The following is a 24,280-nucleotide window of genomic DNA, read 5'->3' as shown; positions in this document are numbered from 1 at the left end:
TTTAGAAAACGAAATAAAATATATATAGAATTGAATTTTCAAAGATGCATCTTAGTTTAAATTATTTTATGAAACAAATTGTTTATGTAAAATGTCCCCGAATTATAAAAGACATTGAACATGTCCTCGAAACATGAATTGTAACATGTCCCCAAAAATATATATTCAGATTTTCTTGAAATTTGAACTAACTGGGTAGAAGTGCGATTTACTAAATTCAAGTTCCAATATTTGTCATAAATTACGAGTCCCAAACAGGCTACAATGCCAGTGTCCTCGAAATATATAAAATTCAAATATTGTGCTATAGAATGATTTTCTTGATATTTTTAGAAAATTCTTTGAAATCGAATTTGTATAAAATGTCCCCAAAATTATGAATTCTTTCACGATTATATCCTAAAAATAATTTCTAGAAATTAAGTAGTCGTGCACATATTTTCAGAAGGAATTTGATAGAGCTTAAATTTGTAAAGTTGTATCTTAGTTTTATATTTTTGGTTGTAAAATTTTTCTGAATTACAAAAGTCGCTGAAGATGTCCTCGAAACATACAATTTTTATACCCTCCACCATAGGATGGGGGGTATATTAACTTTGTCATTCCGTCTGTAACACATCGAAATATTGCTCGAAGACCCCATAAAGTATATATATTCTGGGTCGTGGTGAAATTCTGAGTCGATCTGAGCATGTCCGTCCGTCTGTTGAAATCACGCTAACTTCCGAACGAATCAAGCTATCGACTTGAAACGTGGCACAAGTAGTTGTTATTCATGTAGGTCGGATGGTATTGCAAATGGGCCATATCGGTCCACTGTTACGTATAGCCCCCATATAAACGGACCCCCAAATTTGGCTTGCGAGGCCTCTAAGAGAAGCAAATTTCATCTGATCCGGCTGAAATTTGGTGCATGGTGTTAGTATATGGTCTCTAACAACCATGCAAAAATTGGCCCACATCGGTCCATAATTATATATAGCCTCCATATAAACCGATCACCAGATTTGACCTCCGGAGCCTGTTGGAAGACCAAAATTCATCTGATTCAGTTTAAATTTGGTACGTGGTGTTAATATATGGCCTCAAACTCCCACGCAAAAATTGTTCGAAATCGGTCCATAATTATATATAGCCCCCATATAAACCGATCCCCAGATTTGAACTCCGGAGCCCCTTGGAAGAGCAAAATTCATCCGATTCGGTTGAAATTTGGTACGTGATGTTAGTATATGGTATCCAACAACCATGCAGGAATTGGTTCATACCAGTCCATAATTATATATAGCACCCATATAAACCGATCCCCAGATTTGACCTCCGGTGCCTTTTGGAGAAGCAAAGTTCATCCGATCTGGTTGAAATTTTGTACGTGGTGGTAGTATATGATATTTAACAACCATGCCAAAATTGGTCCATATCAGTCCATAATCATATATAGCCCCCATATAAACCGATCGCGAGATATGGTTTTGGAGCCTCTTGGAGAAGCAAATTTCATCCGAGTCAGTTGAAATTTGGTACATTGTGCTAGTATATGGCCGTTAACAACCATGCCTAACAAGGTCCATATCGGTCTATAGTTATATATAGCCCTCAGATAAATCGATCCCCAATCACACAAAAATTGGTATATATCAAGTTCATAGTTGTATATAGGCCCCATATAAGCGACACCCATATTTCAATTCTGGCTCCCTACGTACCGTGCAAAAGTCCATATCGATGCGTAATTATTTGTAGACCTAACTACACATACTTTTTTTTTGTCTAATATATACCACGTATGGACTAACTCACAATTTAGAAAACGATTTAAGATACCACAACCCAAGTAATTCGATTGTGGATGACAGTCTTTCGTAGAAGTTTCTACGCAATGCATGGTGGAGGGTACATAAGATTCGGCCTGGCCGAACTTACGGCCGTTTAGACTTGTTTTATAGTAATTTTGTAATTCCGTTTGTAACACATCAATATATGGGTTCATACATATTCCAAATTCTGAGTCGATCTAGCGATGTTCGTCCTTCCGTCTGTTGAAATCGCGTTAACTTCCAAACGAAACAAGCCATCAATTTGAAACTTGGCACAATTAGTTGTTATTCATGTATGTGGGTTGGTATTGCAAATGGGTCATATCGAACCACTTTTAGGTATAGGCCCCATATTCACCGACCTCCCGATTCGGGTTGCGGACACGGTTGTCACAGTTGGTAGAATTCTGCAAGAATTTTTTGTTTACTGATTGGAGAAGTTTTGACATTTTGGGAGATTTTTCTAATTATTCCTCTCCACCTAAGAGTTACTTCAATTTTAAGGGCCCAAAATTGAGTTATCTATCCCTGCCAGATCTATAGTAAAGGCTGTGGAAAGGTTCATTCGCCCGAACCGAAACATGTACAGTCCAGGCGTGTATAGATTTGTATCTTGCGTTTTCTTTTCAATGACTATTAATCAGGTTCCTTAATCTAATTTGTCCATAAAAGCTCGAATAACAATTGTAAAATTAAAATATCATGCATTTGGACGTTAATTGCCCGGTTCAGTATCAGGCTAACATGAAGAAATTAAATTTTGAAAAAGTTTCTACAGAGATTAAATTTTGAAAAAAATTTCTATAGATATAAAATGTTGCAAAATTTTTCTGTAGAAATGAAATCTTGACAAAATTTTTATAGATATACAATGTTGCCAAATCAAATAAAATGTTGACAAAATTTTCTATAGAAATGAAGTTTTGACAAAAATTTCGATAGAAATTAAATTTGACAACATTTCCTACAGAAATAAAATTTTGCCAATATTCCATAGATATAAACTGTTGTCAAATTTTTCTGTAGAAATAAAATGTTGCCAAAATTTGCATAGATATAAAATCTTGGCGAATTTTTCTACAGAAATGAAATCTGGACAAAATTTTCCATAGGAACTAAATTTTGACATAATTGCTTACAGAAATAAAATTTTGACATAGTTTTCTATAGAAGTAAAATTACGACAAATTTTCAAACAAAATTTTGAATAGAAATAAAATTTTGACTATTGTCTTTAAATTTACTAATTTAATTTACATGTTAGGTCATACTAACAAGTCCATTGTTAGGAAGTTGTACGTTTTTGTAGAAGAAGTAACTTTTTTTGTTAATGCAAGCTAAAATCGTTAATAATATCATAATATATAATAAAATAAAACATTTCATCCGAAGAAAAATATTTTTTTATTCTCACAACAAATATTTGATCAAAACTCTCAAAACAAGAGCTTTTAAATTCGGTATATTTTTTGTAAAATTTTCTTAAAATTTTGGTACATAATTTTTGGCATGAGTGGTAACCGTGCCTGCGGAGCGGAGCAAATCTCATCCGAACCGGTTGAAATTTGGTACATGATGTTAGTATATGCACGCAGAGAAGGAATATGATCACCTCAAACATGTTTCAAGAGCAAAATGTTATTTGTGTATGGTGACCATGTAACATGTTTGTCACTAAAATGTTATTTTCTCGTCAAATATAACCTGCTTGCCGAAATAAGATACATGATTTCCGAGAAAATAACATGGTTGCGAAAACCATGTTACATGGTCACCACCCAAAAATAACATTTTGCTTTTAAAACATGTTTGAGGTGATAATATCCCTTCCCTGGGTGTGGTCTCTAACAACCATGCAATAATTGGTCCATATCGGTCCATAATTATATATAGCTCCCATAGAATTCCGATCCCCAGATTTTAGGCAATCAGGTGCGTGATGTTAGTATATGCCTTTTAACAACCATGTAGCAATTGGTCCATACACTAAAAAAATGAACCCTATTTGTCACTAAAGCCAATTTAACTTTATTTTAGTTCATGGAATTATTGTGTTTTGAGATTTTTTTTGTCTTTAGTAATTTTTTGCGTACTTGTTTCCCCTTGTTATACACAAATGAAGCATCAGTATTTACTAAATTCGTGTTTCCCACAAAATAGTTCAGAATTTCTTAAAATTTGTAGATTTTACCAATAATGCGCCCATCTTGAACTTCGTATGACACTAAATACATTCTTGCAAGTTTGAACTCCAATTTTTTCTTCCACACTACGAAATTTTCTTTTACAAGTGAAAAAATAATTATGCCTAGTAAAGTTTCTTGAATTTGACGAAAAATAAATTTTCTACAGTTAACCTAATTTTGTACAATTAGCCAAAACTTTCCTTCTTGGTGGGGTCACTAAATTCGATCCGCAGATTTTATTTAGACGACAATGTTAAGAAGTTTTAAGATATCTTGCCATCGATAAGTGTTACTACACACAAAAAAAGTTTTTTCTTATTCAATCACGAAATTAATTGATTCAATTAATTTTTAATTGAAATTTCTTCAATCACAGAAATGATAGTATCAATTAAAAAATTAATTGAAGGTCAATTAAAAAGTTAATTGATCCAATTAAAAAATTAATTGATACAGTATTTGTGTGATTGATTTTTGTTTCAATTAAAAAAATTGTTGAATCAATTAAATTTTTAATTGAATATTTTTTAAAATTCAATTAAAATTTTAATTGGAAAAATTTTCGTGAATTTTTTTTGTGTGTACGATCTAAGTTATTCGGTTGACAGTCTTTAGTAGAATTTTCTACGCAATCCCTCCTGTACATACGATTTGGACTGGACGAACTGACGGCCGTGTATAATTGTGATTTTTTTTTGTTTAATAATAGTAGACTTATTTTTTTGTGAAATTTCAATCCACAGAACAGTGTACTAATATTCTTTCAGTGTATATGGAAAATAATAATTACATGAATTCAAAGGAAATACAAATTTTCTTTTGTTTTCCAGAAACAAATAAAATATTTTTTGTTTTCAGTTAAATGTGTGTTCTTATCAGTCTACAATGACCAATGCTTGACATTTGATGACCATTCATGATAAGAGCGAGTGGAATCAGGAATACATTGTTCAAATAATTGTACGAATTCTTTTGTCTACCTCGTAATTGACTAATGCGTCATTGAGGAACAGAAAACTTAATTAGTAACATGATATTTTAGAACTTGCAAACATTTCTAGGATAATTAAAACAAGTAATTGGCGGATAAAATGTTCTAAATATAAACACACCTAAGAGATTTGGGTAAAAATTACGGATTCTAGAAGACCAAGAAGTAAAATCGAGAGATCGACCTATATGGTGGCTATATAAAAACATGCACCGGTACTCATCATTTTCGGCACACGACTTTAGGGTCCTAGAGTACCTCTAGATTTCAAATTTCAAGCAAATTGGATTAAAACTACGGATTCTAGAAGCCCAAGAAGTAAAACCGGGAGATCGGTCTATATGGGGGCTATATCAAAACATGGACCGATACACCCCATTTTTTGCGTACGTTAGTTAAATTAACTAAAAAACAGGAAAAAATTATACACAAATTAAGAATAAAGACTTACTAAATTTCTCAGAAAATAGTTCATTATTTCTTTAAATTTGTAAATTTTACTACAAATGACTTCATCATGAACTTCGCATGTCACTAAAGACATTCTTGCAATTTTGAAGTCACATATATTCCTTCAAACTACAAAATTTTCTTTAACAAATGAAAAAACCTGATTATGTCTAATACATTTTCTTGACTTCGTCGAAAAATATTTACTTATTTTTGTGATATCGGCGTGATGGTAATGTTAGTAATACTGTTTAGTTAAAAATTTCTAATAAAATTAAAAATTGTCTAAAATTAACCGAAAGTTTTCTTCCTGGTGGGTTCACTGTGGGTGCGATAATATTTTATGCCACTTCGTGTAAATGTTTAACTACAATATAACTCGTTTATGCATCAAGTCGTATTTGACCAAAAAGCAAAGGTCAAAACATGGAGAGAATATAAATGAAACGTTCATTTATTCATAGAGGGATACACGTTTTGAATTTATTTATAAATAAACCGAGTTCTTCATTTATTTCGGTTTTATAGAAAATCCTTGTCGTTACTTCTGTTTAATTGCAAGAGTAACGGCAATGACTGGTTAGATTAATTGAATTATACATTGCCTTGATATGAAACGAATTTATATCTTCTAATATCTGCACGTAACCAGTGTCGTCAACTAGTCGAGAGGCTTATGCTGGGTTTGTGCTTGGTTCTTAGAAAGCATGTACTCACATCACGTACCAAATTTCAACCGGTTCGGATAAAAATTTCTCCTCCATAAAGCTCTGGAAATTAAATCTGGGGATAGCTTTATTTGATATTACCTAATTTGTATACCCTGCGCCACACTGTGGAACAGGGTATTATAAGTTAGTGCATATGTTTGTAACACCCAGAAGGAGACGAGATAGACACATGGTGTCTTTGGCAATAATGCTCAGGGTGGGTCCCTGAGTCGATATAACCATGTCCGTCCGTCCGTCCGTCTGTCTGTGAACACATTTTTGTGATCAAAGTCTAGGTCGTAATTTAAGTCCAATCGCCTTCAAATTTGGCACATGCTCATAATTTGGGTCAGAATATAACCCTATTAATTTTGGAAGAAATCGGTTCAGATTTAGATATAGCTCCCATATATATCTTTCGCCCGATATGTACTAATATGGACCCAGCAGCCAGAGTTTTATACCGATTTGCTTGAAATTTTGTACAAACATAACACTTAGTCGTATAGTCAAGTGTGCAAAATTTGATTGAAATCGGTTCAGATTTAGATATAGCTCCCATCAAGGCCGTAGCCAGGATTTTAATTCGGGGGGGGTTCAACTTTAAAAAAAATATTCATATAATCTCATGTGTAGAAAATTTTATTTATGCATAGGTATGTATACAATATTTATACCCTGCGCCACACTGTGAAACAGGGTATTATAAGTTAGTGCATATGTTTGCAACACCCAGAAGGAGACGAGATAGACACATGGTGTCTTTGGCAATAATGCTCAGGGTGGGTCCCTGAGTCGATATAACCATGTCCGTCTGTCCGTCCGTCCGTCCCTTTGTCTGTGAACACATTTTTGTGATCAAAGTCTAGGTCGCAATTTAAGTTCAATCGCCTTCAAATTTGGCACATGTTCCTAATTTGGGTCAGAATAGATCCCTATTGATTTTGGAAGAAATCGGTTCAGATTTAGATATAGCTCCCATATATATCTTTCGCCCGATTTACACTCATATGACCACAGAGACCAATTTTATACTCCGATTTAGTTGCAATTTTGCACAGGGAGTAGAATTAGCATTGTAGGTATGCGTGCTCAATTTGGTTGAAATCGGTTCAGATTTAGATATAGCTCCCATATATATGTTTTTCTGATTTCGACAAAAAGGTCAAAATACCAACATTTTCCTTGTAAAATCGCCACTGCTTAGTTGAAAAGTTGTAAAAATGACTGTAATTTTCCTAAAATTTTAATACATATATATCGAGCGATAAATCATAAATAAACTTTTGCGAAGTTTCCTTAAAAGTGCTTCAGATTTAAATGCTTCCCATATTTATACCCTGCGCCACACTGTGGAACAGGGTATTATAAGTTAGTGCATAGGTCTGTAACACCCAGAAGGAGACGAGATAGATACATGGTGTCTTTGGCAATAATGCTCAGGGTGGGTCCCTGAGTCGATATAACCATGTCCGTCCGTTACCTTTTGTGTAGACATTTTTGAGTCGATATCAATAGCTTTGACAAAACATTTTAATATTTTGAGAAAGTCTTTATCAACCTTATTTGCTAATAGTCTTTTACAAATGTGGCAAAACAGACATGTTCATGTGGGAAGAAAATCTCGATTTTGTAAAAGACATAGTCAAAAACAGGATTTTATTCTATATTATCGATTTTTTATTTCGGTAGAAAATGTTGTCAAAATTTTATGTCTATATAAAATTTTTGCAAAATTTTATTTTTATAGAAAATTTTGTGAACATTTTATTTCAATTGAAAATTTTGTAAAAATTTTATTTCTATAGGAAATTTTTGCAAAATTTTATTTCTATAGAAAAAATTTTGCAAAATTTTTTTCTATAGATTTTTTTTGCAAAATTTTATTTCTATAGAAAATTTTTGCAAAATTTTATTTATATAGAAAATTTTGTCAAAATTTTATTTATATAGAAAATTTTGTCAAAATTTTATTTTCTTTAAAATTCAGTCTCTTGACAATAATCTTCCAGTGAAATTTTTGTTGAAATTTAGTAAAAAGTACCTTTCCGCTCAAAAAATACCTTTTTGTACTTTCTTAAAAATTGTATTTTCCATCCCTGAGTAACTGGCAAAGTGACCAAAATTTTTAAAAGAATATGCACGTTTGGAAATATCTCTTTATTGCACTCTCCAAGTGCTTCCATCGCTGAATTAGGCAGGTTCTTTTCGCAGGTTTTGCGCCATTTCATTTACATATGTGTGTTTGACTGTTTCGTTGTTGTTGCTATGGCCCAAAGCGAGCCATGTTCACAAAAAGAACAACAAACACACATAAAAAGCAGAAATACATTTTCCAAAAATGAAATTTCCCTTCAGTTTTTTTGGTGCCAATTGACCCCTTTTTCCAGGCAATTGGAATTTTATATCGGTCATGGGACTGGTTGTATTTAGCCAATTGGTAGCCACTTCATGAATTTGTCTCTAGACCACAATGAACCTATCCCCTAACCGGTTCAAATGTCTCTATCACAGGGTTAATTAACACATTTCTGGCCCTTTTGCATCTATAACAGGGACAGTTCTATTTTTAGATTTTTTTCAGTTATATTTTCCCTACATTTGTTCATTTTCTACCAATATCACAAACATTTAAATTGACGTTTCAACGCTGGGTGTTCAATGGCGTTTGTGGCTGAATGCGTTAAGGCGTTTTGTTATGCTGCCAGTAAACCCAGGTTCAAAACCTGGCCGGAGCGAAAAAGTTTTTCAAATTGTAAAAATTAGATAAAATAACATAAGACAAATAAAAAAACATTGATAGAAGGAGACGAGATAGATACATGGTGTCTTTGGCAATAATGCTCAGGGTGGGTCCCTGAGTCGATATAACCATGTCCGTCCGTTACCTTTTGTGTAGACATTTTTGAGTCGATATCAATAGCTTTGCATCTATAACAGGGACAGTTCTATTTTTAGATTTTTTTCAGTTATATTTTCCCTACATTTGTTCATTTTCTACCAATATCACAAACATTTAAATTGACGTTTCAACGCTGGGTGTTCAATGGCGTTTGTGGCTGAATGCGTTAAGGCGTTTTGTTATGCTGCCAGTAAACCCAGGTTCAAAACCTGGCCGGAGCGAAAAAGTTTTTCAAATTGTAAAAATTAGATAAAATAACATAAGACAAATAAAAAAACATTGATAGAAATAAGAAGTAAAATTGGTGGAAAATTTTGTTTTTTTAGAACTGTCTCTCTAACATGTCTATTTGAACTGGTTAATTGGTGGGTTGAAAACAACCGGTTAAAGGATTGGTTTGTAGGTATCTATGTGGGGGTCAATTGACCCTTCCTATGACAACCCCATGTTAATTTCACCGGTCACCTAACCAGTTAAAGGACCTGTACCGGCTATAAAGGACAGGTGAATCGACCGGTTTGGGACCAGTCCCAAGAACTGAAGGGTTGTGGTGCGAGAACAAAAACAATTTGTTTTTTTTTTTCGACAGTCGTTTGACGGGCTTTTCAACTAGTATTCTATAATTTGTGCAAGTTTTATAGGTAAGCGTTTTTCAAAATAAAACCTCCAGCTTTTCTTCAACATCTTCGATAAGATTTTTTTATGCAGCTAAAAATATATATATATTTTTTTTTATATAAAAATATTCATTCATTTCGGGGGGGGGGGGTTTGATCCCCCTCATCCCCCCCTGAATACGGCCTTGGCTCCCATATATATCTTTCGCCCGATATGGACTTATATGGCCTCAGAAGCCCGATTTTTGCCGAATTTGGTTGAAATTTTGCACTAGGAGTACAATAAGTAATATAGTCATGTGTGCCAAATTTGATTGAAATCGGTTCAGATTCAGATATAGCTCCCATATATATATTTTTCTGTTTTCGACAAAAATGGTCAAAATACCAACATTTTCCTTGTTAAATCGCCACTGCTTAGTCGAAAAGTTGTAAAAATGACTCTAATTTTCCTAAACTTCTAATACATATATATCGAGCAATAAATCATAAATAAACTTTTGCGAAGTTTCCTTAAAATTGCTTCAGATTTAAATGTTTTCCATATTTTTTTACTAAAATTGTGTTCCATCCTAGTGCATTAGCCAACTTAAATTTTGAGTCTATAGATTTTGTAAAAGTCTATCAAATTCTGTCCAAATCGAGTGATATTTAAATGTATGTATTTGGGACAAACCTTTATATATAGCAACCAACACATTTGACGGATGTGATATGGTATCGAAAATAAAGATCTACAAAGTGGTGCAGGGTATAATATAGTCGGCCCCGCCCGACTTTAGACTTTCCTTACTTGTTTCATAGTAGCTAGAGGACGCATACTAACATCATACACTAAAAACCAAATTTACTTGGATCCAACGTTTTTGACCTTCCCTTAAAGATTTTGGTATTGCTTCCAAGCCAAGGATGAGCCTTCTTTCAAATAAAGACATTTTTTAGCGACCTATCTGGCTTTAAACCCATGATCAATAAAATTAAAATTAGCATACAGATCTCGATCTTTCTCTTTCGTGGTGTATAACGGATACTACAAAGTAAAAGATGTTTTCTTAATTCCAAAAATAAACTTTAAACCAAAGATGGTAAATAATCAAAATAAGTCTTAGCCTATATTTGAAGCGTTTTTATCTTAAATCTAAAGATTCAATATTTCAGTTAATTTAAAGGCGATTTCTTTGAATTAAAAATGCTTTTCTTTATTTTAATGAAAGGAAAACATTTAATAAATAATTGTAATTGACATCAAGTAGCAAACACCATTATATATCGATTGTGTAATCAATATTTTAAATATTACGAAAGTAGTAAAATTAAAATCAACAAGTAGCAAATGTTCTATCAACTCAACATCAAAAATAGCTAAATCTATCTACAAAATAGCTAAAGTGGCATCACTGCATGTAACACGATGAGTTTTATATGCATAATCTCTCTGTCTCTTTCTGCTCCTCTCTCAATTCCATCATACTTGAGATATTTACATCCTATCGAATGTTTTATACATTCCAAGATTATAGAGGCTGTCATATACAATCTCAATAGAGCCTATTATAGCCTACAATTCCTAGTTTAATTGCACTGGTTTTTAAAAAATGCAGAATAAACATATATATATATATATACACATTTATTTTTGTATATTTTGAAATACAAATAAATAAAAAAATATATTTTTGTATAGTAATTAGTAAAAAGCCAAAAACAATGGATTTGTCATTGTGGTTACTCAAGCGTTTAGATGTTTTTTTTTTACATTTTCCAAAATTTAAATGACAATGGCTTTAAAAACCCAAAGAGATGAGTGTTCCTAAAATAGAAAATTTTATATAATTTACATGGATATGCAAATGGCAATTAGTTCATACAGGCAATGAAATCCATTAAATTTTAAAGTATTGCTGAGGTGGTTTTACCCCCTTCTTCAGGGGGCTTTAACAAGCAGAAAATTCGAATCACAGAACTGGTACCGACGATACAGTTTGTTTTAATTTTAAAATTTCAATATATATTAGTATACCCTCTTAATATTAAAATCGAATTTCACGAACAACCGTGGTGCAGCGGTTAGCATGCCCTACCTGCATACACAGAGTCGTGGATTCGACCCCAGTTTCGACCAAACACCAACAAGTTTTTCAGCGGTGGATTATTCGGTCTCATTAATGCTGGTGACATTTCTGAGTGTTTCAAAACTTCTCTAAGTGGTTCCACTGCAATGTGGAACGCCGTTCGGACTCGGCTATAAAAATGAGGTCCCTTGTCATTGAGGTTAATATACGGGCAGAACTCAGTGATGAGAGAAGTTCGCCAATGTGGTATCACAATGCACTGAATAGTCTAAGCGAGCTGGAAATATCGGGCTATAATGGCAGCCCGATATTTCCAGCTCGCTTAGACTACCTAACCTAACCTACACTTATCGTTACTATTCCTAGACGGCCGGCTATTTTATACCTTGCACCATTCTTTAGACCAAAATTTTTGATACCATTTGAATCCTTCAAATTTGTTAAGGGCTATATCTAAAGATTTACATCCCCATATCCATATATTTAAATCTGAACCGAATTCGACAAAATTGTTTACACTTCTACAACATCTTTAGACTTAAAATTGAAATCGGCTTATGTCCTGGGACGAAACAGAATGTTAGTAAAAGAATATCTAAATTTCACAAAAGTGAATTTATGATGATTTATCGAGAGGTACATATGAATTAGAGGTATAGGGAAATTTGAGTCATTTTTACAATTTTTCCCACTTAACGATTTAACAAGGAAATGGGCTAAATTTTGCCAAGTTTGTGGTTTTTTGTACAATATTTGGCCGATTCGGGCGATATTTATATGAGTCGGAGGCTTAACTTATTTTAAACCGATTCTGTGGAAATTATGAACGTATATGTTGAATCTCGGGGGTAAATATGGAACCAATTTTGACCAAGTTTTGTACAAATTGCTAAAATATTAATTGTACTAAAATTTAAAAATTTTATTTCTATAGATTTTGTTAAAATTTTATTTCAGAAGAAAATTTTGTCAAAATTTTATTTCTGCAGAAAAGTTTGTCAAAATTTTATTTCTAAAGAAGATTTTGTCAAAATTTTATTTTTATAGAAAAGCTTATCAAAATTTTATTTCTAAAGAAGATTTTGTCAAACTTTTATTTCCATAGAACATTTTATCAAAATTTTATTTCTAGAGAAAGTTTTATCAAAAATTTTATTTCTAAAGAAGATTTTGTCAAAATTTTATTTCCTTAGAAAATTTTGTCAAAATTTTATTACCATAGAAAATTTTGTTAAATTTTATTTATTTATACAGAAACTTTTGTCAAAATTTTATTTCAATAGAATATTTTATCAAAAATTTATTTCCATAGAAAATCTTGTCAAAATTTTATTTCTATAGAAAATTTTGTCAAAATTTTATTTCTATAGAAAATTTTGCCAAAATTGTATTTCTATAGAAAATTTTATTTCTACAGAAAATTTTATCAACATTTAATTTCTATAGAAAATTTTATCAAAATTGTATTTCTATAGAAAATTTTGTCAAAATTTTATTTCTAAAGAAGATTTTGTCAACATTTTATTTCTATAGAAAATGTTGTCAATTTTTTTATTTCTATAGAAAATGTCGCCAAAATTTTATTTCCATAGAATTTTTTTTTTAATTTTATTACTATAGAAATTTTGTTAAAATTTTATTTATACAAAATTTTATTTCTATAGAAAATTTTATCAAAGTTTTATTTCTAAAGAAAATGTTGTCAAAATGTTATTACCATAGAAACTTTTGTTAAATTTTATTTATTTATACAGAAAATTTTGTCAAAATTTTATTTCATAGAATATTTTATCAAAAATTTATTTCCATAGAAACTATTGTCAAAATTTTATTTCTGTAGACAATTTTGTCAAAATTCTATTTCTATAGAAAATTTTATTTCTACAGAAAATTTTATCAACATTTTATTTCTATAGAAAATTTTATCAAAAATTTATTTCTATAGAAAATTTTGTCAAAATTTTATTTCTAAAGAAAATTTTGTCAACATTTTATTTCTATAGAAAATTTCGTCAATTTTTTTTTATTTCTATAGAAAATGTCGCAAAAATTTTATTTCCATTGAAAATTTTGTCAAAATTTTATTTCTAAAAAAATTTTGTTAAAATTTTATTACTATAGAAATTTTGTTAAAATTTTATTAATACAAAATTTTATTTCTATAGAAAATTTTGTCAAAATTTTATCTCTATAGAAAATTTGTCAACATTTTATTTCAAAATTTTATATCTATAGAAAAGCTTGTCAAAATTTTATTTCCATAGAATATTTTATCAAAATTTTATTTCTAGAGAAAGTTTTATCAAAATTTTATTTATAAAGAAGATTTTGTCAAAATTTTATTTCCTTAGAAAATTTTGTCACAATTTCATTACCATAGAAAAATTTCTTAAATTTTATTTATTTATACAGAAAATTTAGTCAAAATTTTATTTCTATAGAAAATTTTGTTAAAATTTTATTACTATAGAAATTTTGTTAAAATTTTATTACTATAGAAATTTTGTTAAAATTTTATTCATACAAAATTTTATTTCTATAGAAAATTTTGTCTTAATTTTATCTCTGTAGAAAATTTGTCAACATTTTATTTCATTTTTTGTCAAAATTTTATTTCCTTAGAAAATTTTGTCAAAATTTTATTACCATAGAAAAATTTTTTAAATTTTATTTTTTTTATACAGAAAATTTTGTCAAAATTTTATTTCAATAGAATATTTTATCAAAAATTTATTTCCATAGAAACTATTGTCAAAATTTTATTTCTGTAGAAAGTTTTGTCAAAATTTTATTTCTATAGAAAATTTTGCCAAAATTTTATTTCTATAGAAAATTTTATTTCTACAAAAAATTTTATCAACATTTTATTTCTATAGAAAATTTTATCAAACATTTATTTCATTCTTTTTGTTTTGTTATTGTTGGTTTTGTTCTTTAAGCATTGTTGTTGTTTTTATTGCAGCTTAAAACCATAAATTGACTAAACTACAAGTGTAGCTTAACCAACAGAATTTATTTCGGTATAAGCCGGCTATCATACAAAACCTTTTTTCGGGAGGTTCAAGGGTGGTTCATTGTTGGGTTTAATGAACTGCCTGAATTTATTCTGATAATTGGTTGATAGTTTTGCTGCAAGTAGAGGATGCTGATGAGGAATGTGGTAATTCCGAAACGTGCGTCCATCCAACCATCTTGCAGTCTATAGGGCTTTGCCCAAATAAATTTGACAAACATTATTTTCCTCTGTTGGTTAAGCTACACTTGTAGTTTAGTCAATGTATGGTTTTAAGCTGCAATAAAAACAACAGCTGCAAAACAGAAATTTATTTCTAAAGAAAATTTTGTCAACATTTTATTTCTATAAAAAATTTTGTCAAAATTTTATTTGCATAGAAAATTTTGTCAAAATTTTATTTCTATAGAAAATTTTGTTAAAATTTTATTACTATAGACATTTTTTTAAATTTTATTTATACAAAATTTTATTTCTATAGAAAATTTTATCAAAATTTTATTTCTACACCCTCAAAAAAAATCGCTTCTTTAACATATGTTCCAAACATATTTTGCAGGAAGCACATATATTATTGGATACTGCCGAAACATTAATATGTTTGTTTTATGTGAACATATTATATGTTTGGAAGCATTTTGAGCCCAAAAATATTATATGCTTGGAAGAATTTGTCCCAAAGACGATTGTGCTCATTGCCCAACATACTCGTAATTTTCAATTCCACGAAATATATTAGTTCTTGGCACCTTTTTCTGTAATACAAATAATGTTGAAGAAATTATTAACTTTTATAAATTTTTTAAATTTTACCTTTCGCCTGCACGGAGAATCGAACCGAGGACCATACAGTTTGTAAGCCGATAGTGTGTTGGCTTACAAACTGTATGGTCCTCGGTTCGATTCTCCTGGACTACGTAGCTGTTATAGTCACTGGACTACGTAGCTGTTATAGTCACCAGTAGATAATTATCGTTATAAGTTACATTTATATAGCATAGTTTGCAGCGCCCACGAGCCCATGCAAACATAACATTATTTAACAGAAACACACATTTCTTTGCCACGTGGAGCAGTGGTTAGCATGTCTGCCTTGCATGCAAAGGGTCGTGGGTTCAATCCCTGCTCTGACCAAACATTTTTTTTTTTAATTTACACATTTATATTTATACTATATTAAATTTTTATAATGAAACTTCGAAATGTGGGTTATTAATCATTTTACTGTCCCAACTCTAAAAAGAGTATAGTGCCCTTTCGTTATTTTTATGGAGACCCCTGATTTCTGTTAACGAACCAAGAAAAAAATTGTGCCCATAATGCCAAAATGATAAACAAAACACATGTCCACACATACATAAAATGCTGCTCTCAAGGCGAAAACTTGGTTCCGAATGTCTACTCTCTTTATTCAAATTAAATAATATTTAGACTTAAGCATATCAAATTTTTGGCCTTATCATAAAACAGTTTTCCGAAACAACATAAAAGCGGTTTCACAGAAATTGTTCTCTTTTGATTCTTTCGCTGTGTTATATTGATATCTTTCGTCAACTCTCCCGGTTTCTATCTCTATTTCTTTCTCTATACTCTCTCTGTCGCTTTGAATAAAATATCACAACATATGTATGTTTAGTCGAAATTTGTAAATATATATAAGTTTGCATTCACACATATGATTTTTATGAAACATTCATGCCCCAAACATAATATATTCTAACATATTAACATAGATGTCCCAAACATTTAGTGTTAGTTTAGGAACATTACATGTTTGCACTTAAATATATTGTGTTTTAAAATTGTGCCCGGAACACATTTTGTTTATATCGGAACATATGAAAAACATATTTTTCTAACAGTGTATAGAAAAGTTTGTCAAAATTTTATTTCTATGGAAAATTTGTCAACATTTTATTTCTGTAGAAAATTTTGTCAAAATTTTATTTCTATAAAAAAATGTTGTCAAAATTTTATTTCTATAGAAAAATTTGTCAAAATTTAATTTCTATAGAAAATCTGTGTCTCTCTCGTCTCCTTCTGGGTGTTGCAAACACATGCAATAACTTCTAATACCCTGTTCCAGAGTGTGGTGGGTAGGCAGAGTCATCAACAGACAATTATCGCTATAGCCATCAACGCATACAATAAAGCAGTAATATTTATAGAGCATAGTTTTGGGCGCCCACGAAACAAATTTTTAGTTGGCTACTTTCTTAAAAACACAACGTTTGGAAACGGAAATAATGTAATTTTACATATATTCTAAAAATGTTTGCATTAAATACTATGTGTCTTATGAAGTCTGTCTTATTAAAGACTTAAAGCCAGAAAAGAACAGTGCTTGATATAAACAATATGGACTATAATTTTGGAACAAAAAATATTTGTTTTTTACAAACATAAATGTTTTGTGATAAAAGTTTGAAATTTTCGAAGATTAAAAAAACTGTGACTTCGACACACGTTTTCCAAACATTTTTTTTGCGCATAGTTACAAGTTATTCACTGTAAACTGGTATCGCGAATCGAGAAAACTTCAATCGAGGAAAATCGAACTTGGCAATGGCGATTCGATATGTACAGATGAAATGTTTTATATAGAACACTAGCGCAATTATATTTTCAAAGCTCTCACGAATTTCGTATCTAGCCGCTTACTTTAAGGTCGACAGTCATTTGACATAAATCTCTTATTATAAATGAATCAAATAACTTTCACCATAACATAATTATTACCGAACGAATCGCTTCCTAATTGGTATAAATATTCAATATTCAATTGCATTATACTCACTTGTGTTTATTTACAAGAAATTGAGTTAGTTTTGTTTATGTGGGATGACCGGAACATAACCGGTTTTTATTATATAATAAAACCTTTTTTAATTGTTGTTGCATACGATGGAAATGGTGCGAAAGAAAATAGGTAGACACACGTATAATGGATATACAGACATAAATATGCTCTCGCCGCTTATGATCGATTTATAGATAACTTGCATATAGATGAACCATCGGTGTCAGTTTGACAGTTCCCAAAATGAAGAATGAAATAGAGGGAATTCCAAATTCTCTTTGAGATTCGTTTTTTTACAATTTTACAATTTTACAATTTTATCAACAATTTGAACATTTTTGACACACAAAATGATGTATAATCAAGTTAAATGTTTAAAAGTTTATATTGGCACAAAAAATAACGGCCAAAACCACGAAATCACAAAATTTATTTTTTAAATGTCAGAAAATTCATTTGGTGTTCATATTCGATGCGGAGAGAGACGGGTCATCTATTGGTTGAATATCTGTAGATCGATTTATTTTTACTTGATGTCCTATATTACATTGTTATTTACTTTAATTTAATTTCTTTGAATTAAAATTAATGCAATATAATTTAAAATCTATTAAAAATAACTTTATATTAAATTTTTTATTTTAATTTGAATTTATTTATTTGTTTTGCCACAAAATTCAACTACTTTAATTTAATGAGTTAATAAAATTTAAATTAATTGAATTTTACCTTAATTCAATCCAATTTAATTGAACATAAATAATAATAAAATTTAACTTAATTTAGTTGAGTTTAATTTAAATCAATTTTAATTTAATATTACATTAAATGGATTCCATATAAAATAATTAAGGTGACACAAAATTAGTGAGGTTGATAAGAAAGATCTGGAGGTTTAAGTCTAGCCGTTTTGAGGAATTTATAGCACCAACTTCAGGTTACTACCAATTCTATACCGCTTATTGTTAGCTATATCTAGCTATATCTAAATCTGAAGCGATTTGGATGATATTTGGCAAGATTGGTTGATCTTACAGTAGATTACCGTTTGCTATATTTGAGTCGGTTAATAAATGAGGCCACTATGGTCAAAACTAAGGTTATTAGGGGTACATTTTTGAAAATCGGGCGCTACATATATATGGAAGCTTTATCTAAATCTGAACCGATTTGGTTTGGTTGATACCACAGAAGGTTACCTTGTGCTACATTTTAGTAAGTTAGGTTGATCAATATGGGTTTTATGGCCAAAAAGGGGGAAATCGGGCTATTCATATATATGGGAGCTATAGCTAAATCTGAACCAATCTCGATATTTTTTTCCACATTTTGCTAGTTTTGTAAAATATTATAGTAAGCCAAGTTTGAGTAAGATCGGTTGATAAATAAGGGTTTTATGGCCAAATTTGGGAAAATCGGGAGACACATATATATGGGAGCTATATCTAAATGTGAACCGATTTCGATGAAATTTTGCAGACTTGTAGGGCGATGAAAAATGTTACCTTGTGCCAAATTTGATGACGATCGGTGAGTAATAAAGTGTAACGTGGCCCCATTTGTCGAAATCGGGCGATACGTATATATGGGAGCTATATCTAAATTTGATCTGATTTCTTCCAAATTCAATAGCGTTCGTCCCTGTGCCCAAAAAAAACTCTGTACCAAATTTCATCAGAATCGGTTAATAATTGCGAGCGGAATCCTGCGAACAACAAATACATGGACAAACGGACGGACACCAAGCGCTAGATCAACTCAGAAGATGATTCTGAGTCGATCGGTATATATTTTATGGGGTCTAAAATCAATATTTTTGGTGGGCACATTTTTTTGCAGATCAAAGTTATTATACCCTCCACCATAGGATGGGGGTATATTAACTTTGTCATTCCGTTTGTAACACATCGAAATATTGCTCTAAGACCCCATTAAGTATATATATTCTGGGTCGTGGTGAAATGATGAGTCGATCTGAGCATGTCCGTCTGTCCGTCTGTTGAAATCACGCTAACTTCCGAACGAAACAAGCTATCGACTTGAAACTTGGCACAAGTAGTTGTTATTGATGTAGGTCGGATGGTATTGCAAATGGTCCATAGCGGTGAAATTTGGTACATGGTGTTAGTATATAGTCTCTAACAACCATGCAAAAATTGGTCCATATCGGTCCACTTTTACGTATAGCCCCCATATAAACGGACCCCCAAATTTGGCTTGCGATTGCTCTAAAAGAAGCAAATTTCATCCGATCAGGCTGAAATTTGGTACATAGTGTTGGTATATGTTCTCTAATGACCATGCAAAAATTGGTCCACATCGACCCATAATTATGTATAGCCCCCATATAAGCCGATCCCCAGATTAGAGGAGCAAAATTCAAATTGAAATTGAAATTCAAATTGAAATTTTGGTACGTGGTGTTAGTATATGGTCTCTAACAACCATGCAAGAATTGGTCCATATCGGTCCATAATTATATATAGCCCCCATATAAACCGTTCCCCAGGTTTGATCTCCGGAGCCTCTTGGAGGAGCAAAATTCATCCGATCCGGTTAAAATTTGCAACGTGGTGTTAGTATAAGGCCCCTAATAACCATGCCAAAATTGGTCCATATCGGTCTATAGTTATTATAGCCGATCCCCAATCACACAAAAATTGGTCCATATCGGTTCATAATCATGGTTGCCGCTCGAGCCAAAAATAATCCACCAAAATGTTATTTCAATAGAAAATTTTGTCAAAATTTGATGTCTATAGAAAATTTTGTCAAAATTTTATTTCTATAGAAAATTTTGACAAAATTTTATTTGTATAGAAAATTTTGTAAAAATTTTATTTCTATAGAAAATTTTGTCAAAATTGTATTTCTATAGAAAATTTTTTCCAAATTTTATTTTTATAGAAAATTTTGTCAAAATTTTACTTCTATAGAAAATGTTGTAAAAATTTTATTTTGTCAAAATTTTATTTCTATAGAAACTTTAAACATAATTATATACGTATTTAATCGGCCTTTTTTAGTTTAATATATACCACGTATGGACTATATGGTATATATTACGGTGTTAGGAAGTTTTAAGATTCCTTGCCATCGGCTTCTGTAGAAGTTTCTACGCAATCCATGGTGGATGGTACATAAGCTTCGGCCTGGCCGAACTTACGGCCGTATATACTTGTTTTCATAATAATATATTCTGACATTTTTGTGATATTCAATCTTCCGTTAAGATAACGGATGCGATTGGTCTATAGAGCTGTATACTTTGCACTTCTAATACTATATTTGTAACCACTTTTCTCTTCATAATGGTTTTAAATGGACATGTGTAGCGCCTGAAAGTATGAGGAGAAAATTCTATAGTATTGTTACTCCCCTAAACTGTCAACTACGAGGGGTGATTTTCGATGAAATGACGATACAGTTAGGTATGAGTAAATAAAGAAAAGTGATATTTCAATTATAAGTATAAAAAATTAAAAAAAAAAACTTATATAAATGTATTTAATTTGTATTTTTTCACTTTTTAAAAAGTTTTTATTGCTAGTGAGTGATACTTTTTGCATATTGCTATAGGTGACGCATGAATTCCTTAACTGGATTATTTTGAAAATATTCCTTAAGATATAGATTTCTATTAAGCGCACAACAAATATTTTAACCGCACAATAAATAAAACAACTACATTTTTATGTGGGATTCGAAGCCAATAAACCAAATAAATTAGTGATTTTTAAGGTCAATATTTTTACTTAATATTTTCACTCTCCTATTCTGGAACAACATTTATCACGTTTGGTAAAGTAAATTTGCTCCTTATTCCAAAAAATAAAAATAAAATGATTGCAAATATTTTTTTTCTCTTTAATTCTTTAACTAAGATTATTTTGTTGTTCCATCACCATCATCACATCACTTTTTATTAACTATTGAGAAGCTTTATACATAAACTATAAAGAACTAGTATCTTCGAATGTAGGCGTATGAAGTCAATACATTTTGTTGATGGTTTCCATTCTATTAAAATATTTTTTTGGACACAATTCATTGTTGTCATTTAAATGCGTTTGACGTGCAACTTTTGTGACTCACTACACGGATGGACACTGTGTATTGTTGTCTTCTTATTTGTTTTATTTTCAAAAATGTTGTTTGTTATTGTTTGTGTGTTTTTTGTTCCGAATTCTTTTTAATTGAATGTATTCTATACATAAATTATATGCATAATACCTAATAAATATTTTTTGTATTAATTCACTACCCGTATATATAGCTCACTCGCAACTTGTCGTTGCGTTTCGGTGTTTAGCGTTTCACGTTTGTAAATCAACTGAATTTCATCGGCGATTGTTCAATTTGTTTTGTTTGTTGTTTGAGTACTATGAAATAACTACGCATGAGAGATCATCTATCCTCTCTACGTCAGGGATGGAAAATACAATTTTTAAGAAAGTACAAAAAAAGGTATTTTTTTGAGCGAAAAAGTACTTTTCACAAAATTTCAACAAAAATTTCATTGGAAGATTATTGTCAAGAGCACCTTTAGAGTGAATTTTTAAGAAAATAAAATTTTGTTTGTCGAATCCACATTTATATTTTTTTTAGTTATAAATATATCTGCTTACAAAGACTACAGTATTGTAATCACGGTTTGGTAGATTTGTAGAATTCATGGTATTTCATATATTTTCTGTAGATAAATTGAAATACATTTTTAACAAAATTTTCTATACTCGTAGAAATAAAATTTTGACAAAATTTTCTATAGAAATAAAATTTTTACAAAATTTTCTATAGAAATAATTTTTTTACAAAATTTTCTATAGAAATCAAAATTTTGACAAAATTTTCTATAGAAATCAACATTTTGATTATTTATTTATTGTTTTAATATATTTATTAATATATTTATTTATTGTTTATTTTAATCATACAGTAAATGTATGATAAAAAAAGAAAAGAAAGAAAAGTAGCATTGGCGGTTAAGGCCATCAGCTATACAGATGTATAAATTTAACAATAATGTAATAAGAAATCAAAATTTTAACAACATTTTCTATAGAAATAAAATTTTGACAAAATTTTCTATAAAAAAATGTTAACAAAAATTTTTATAAAAATTAAATTTTGACAAAATTTTCTATAGAAATATAATTTTGACAACATTTTCAATAGAAACAAAATTTTGACAAAATTTTCTATAGAAACAAAATTTTAACAAAATTTTCTATAGACATCAAAATTGTGACAAAATTTTCTATAGAAATCAAAATTTTGACAAAATTTTCTACAGAAATAAAATTTTGACAAAATTTTCTATAGAAATCTAAATTTTTACAAAAAAAAATAAAATAAAATTTTCCAAAAGAAAAAAATGTACAAAATTTTCTGTAGAAATAAAATTTTGACAAACATTTTTGCAAAATAATATTTTCGTGGTAGTTTTTGGTAATATTTTCTCCAAATGTCGGTAGATTATTTTTCTCTGAAGTTTCGACCTTGAATGGTTCGCATTTTTTTAGTAGGCGATCAATAACTTCTTATCTTTAAAGTATTCGTGTGGAAGCGTAATATAGAATCACATGCTTTTTTCGACTAAAACAGTATTGAAATTCAATAAGATCGTGTTTTTGACTATGGCTTTTACAAAATCGCATGAACTTGTCTGTTTTGCCAAAATTGTAAAAGACGACTAGCAAATAAGTTTCTTAAAAACTTTCTCAAAATATTAACATATTTTGTCAAAACTAGTGTACCATATGTGATATGTGCTCAAATATGTCTACACAAAAGGTATTAAATCATTCGCGGGTGTACTACGGTACTGCCCACGTTGAAAAAGTATTGAAAAAAGTACTATAGTACTGCATTTTCCATCCCTGCTCTACGTACATCTCTCGAGCTGTGTTAATAATAATGTGCAGAGTAGGGATGAAAAATGGGACTTTTGAAAAGTACTTAAATGAACACAAAAGAGTACTTTTTGATACTTTATTTATGTTATACTCGCCACCATAGAATGGTATTAAGCCGATAGCTTTAGTTGCTAGTGCTTAAATCTTCTTTTTATTTATTGTAATTTTAATTATAATAAATATGCAAACAAATAAATAATAATAAATAAATGGTGAAGGGGTATAACAAGTTTGCCATTCCGTTTGTAACACATCGATATATCGATTTCCGGTCTTATTATTGATCAGGAAGAAATTCTAAGTACGCCAGAGCATTCAATAGTGAAGCTATGTTGCTGGAATTTTGGAGTCTTCTCTTGTCCGCAGGCAGTTCAAGCATGAAGATGGGCTATGTTATATCGACTCATGTTTCAATAGAGCCACCACCGATCTTCCGATTTGTAAACAGCAGTGGCAAATTTTGTATTCATCAGTCAATGGTTTGATAAAGCCCCGTATAGACTGATCTCTCGATTTCATTTATACACTGAAAAAAAAACAGGCGCGGTTCCAAAAATTTGGTCTTTACTGTAAAATTTTTGGTATTGATTCCGAGCCAAAGAAGCGGAGAATACAAGTAAGGATACTTTTAAGACTCAATTCTTTTTTAAATTTGGGTTTTGTGTACTTGCTTTTAGGAAGCAAATTCTAATCTTCCATTTTTTAGCTTTTTTTCTTCATATGCTATCAAAGTCCTTTAAAAACGAGTTAACGACAACTTTATTTTCCAAATTCAGACTCGATTTCCAGTAAAAATTATGCTAT

General features: G+C 30.4%; 1 pseudogene; it reads right to left on the bottom strand.

Annotated features, from left to right (window-relative positions):
* LOC142226371 (uncharacterized) overlaps positions 1-21,906 on the bottom strand; it is a 27,896-nt pseudogene extending 5,990 nt beyond the window's left edge.
* Positions 21,907-24,280: the final 2,374 nt, after the last annotated feature.

Source organism: Haematobia irritans, chromosome 2 (assembly GCF_050003625.1).
Source record: "Haematobia irritans isolate KBUSLIRL chromosome 2, ASM5000362v1, whole genome shotgun sequence".
In the NCBI taxonomy this organism is placed as follows: domain Eukaryota; kingdom Metazoa; phylum Arthropoda; class Insecta; order Diptera; family Muscidae; genus Haematobia; species Haematobia irritans.
Note: the sequence above shows the minus strand (reverse complement) of the source record. Positions and strands in the feature narration are given on the sequence as shown.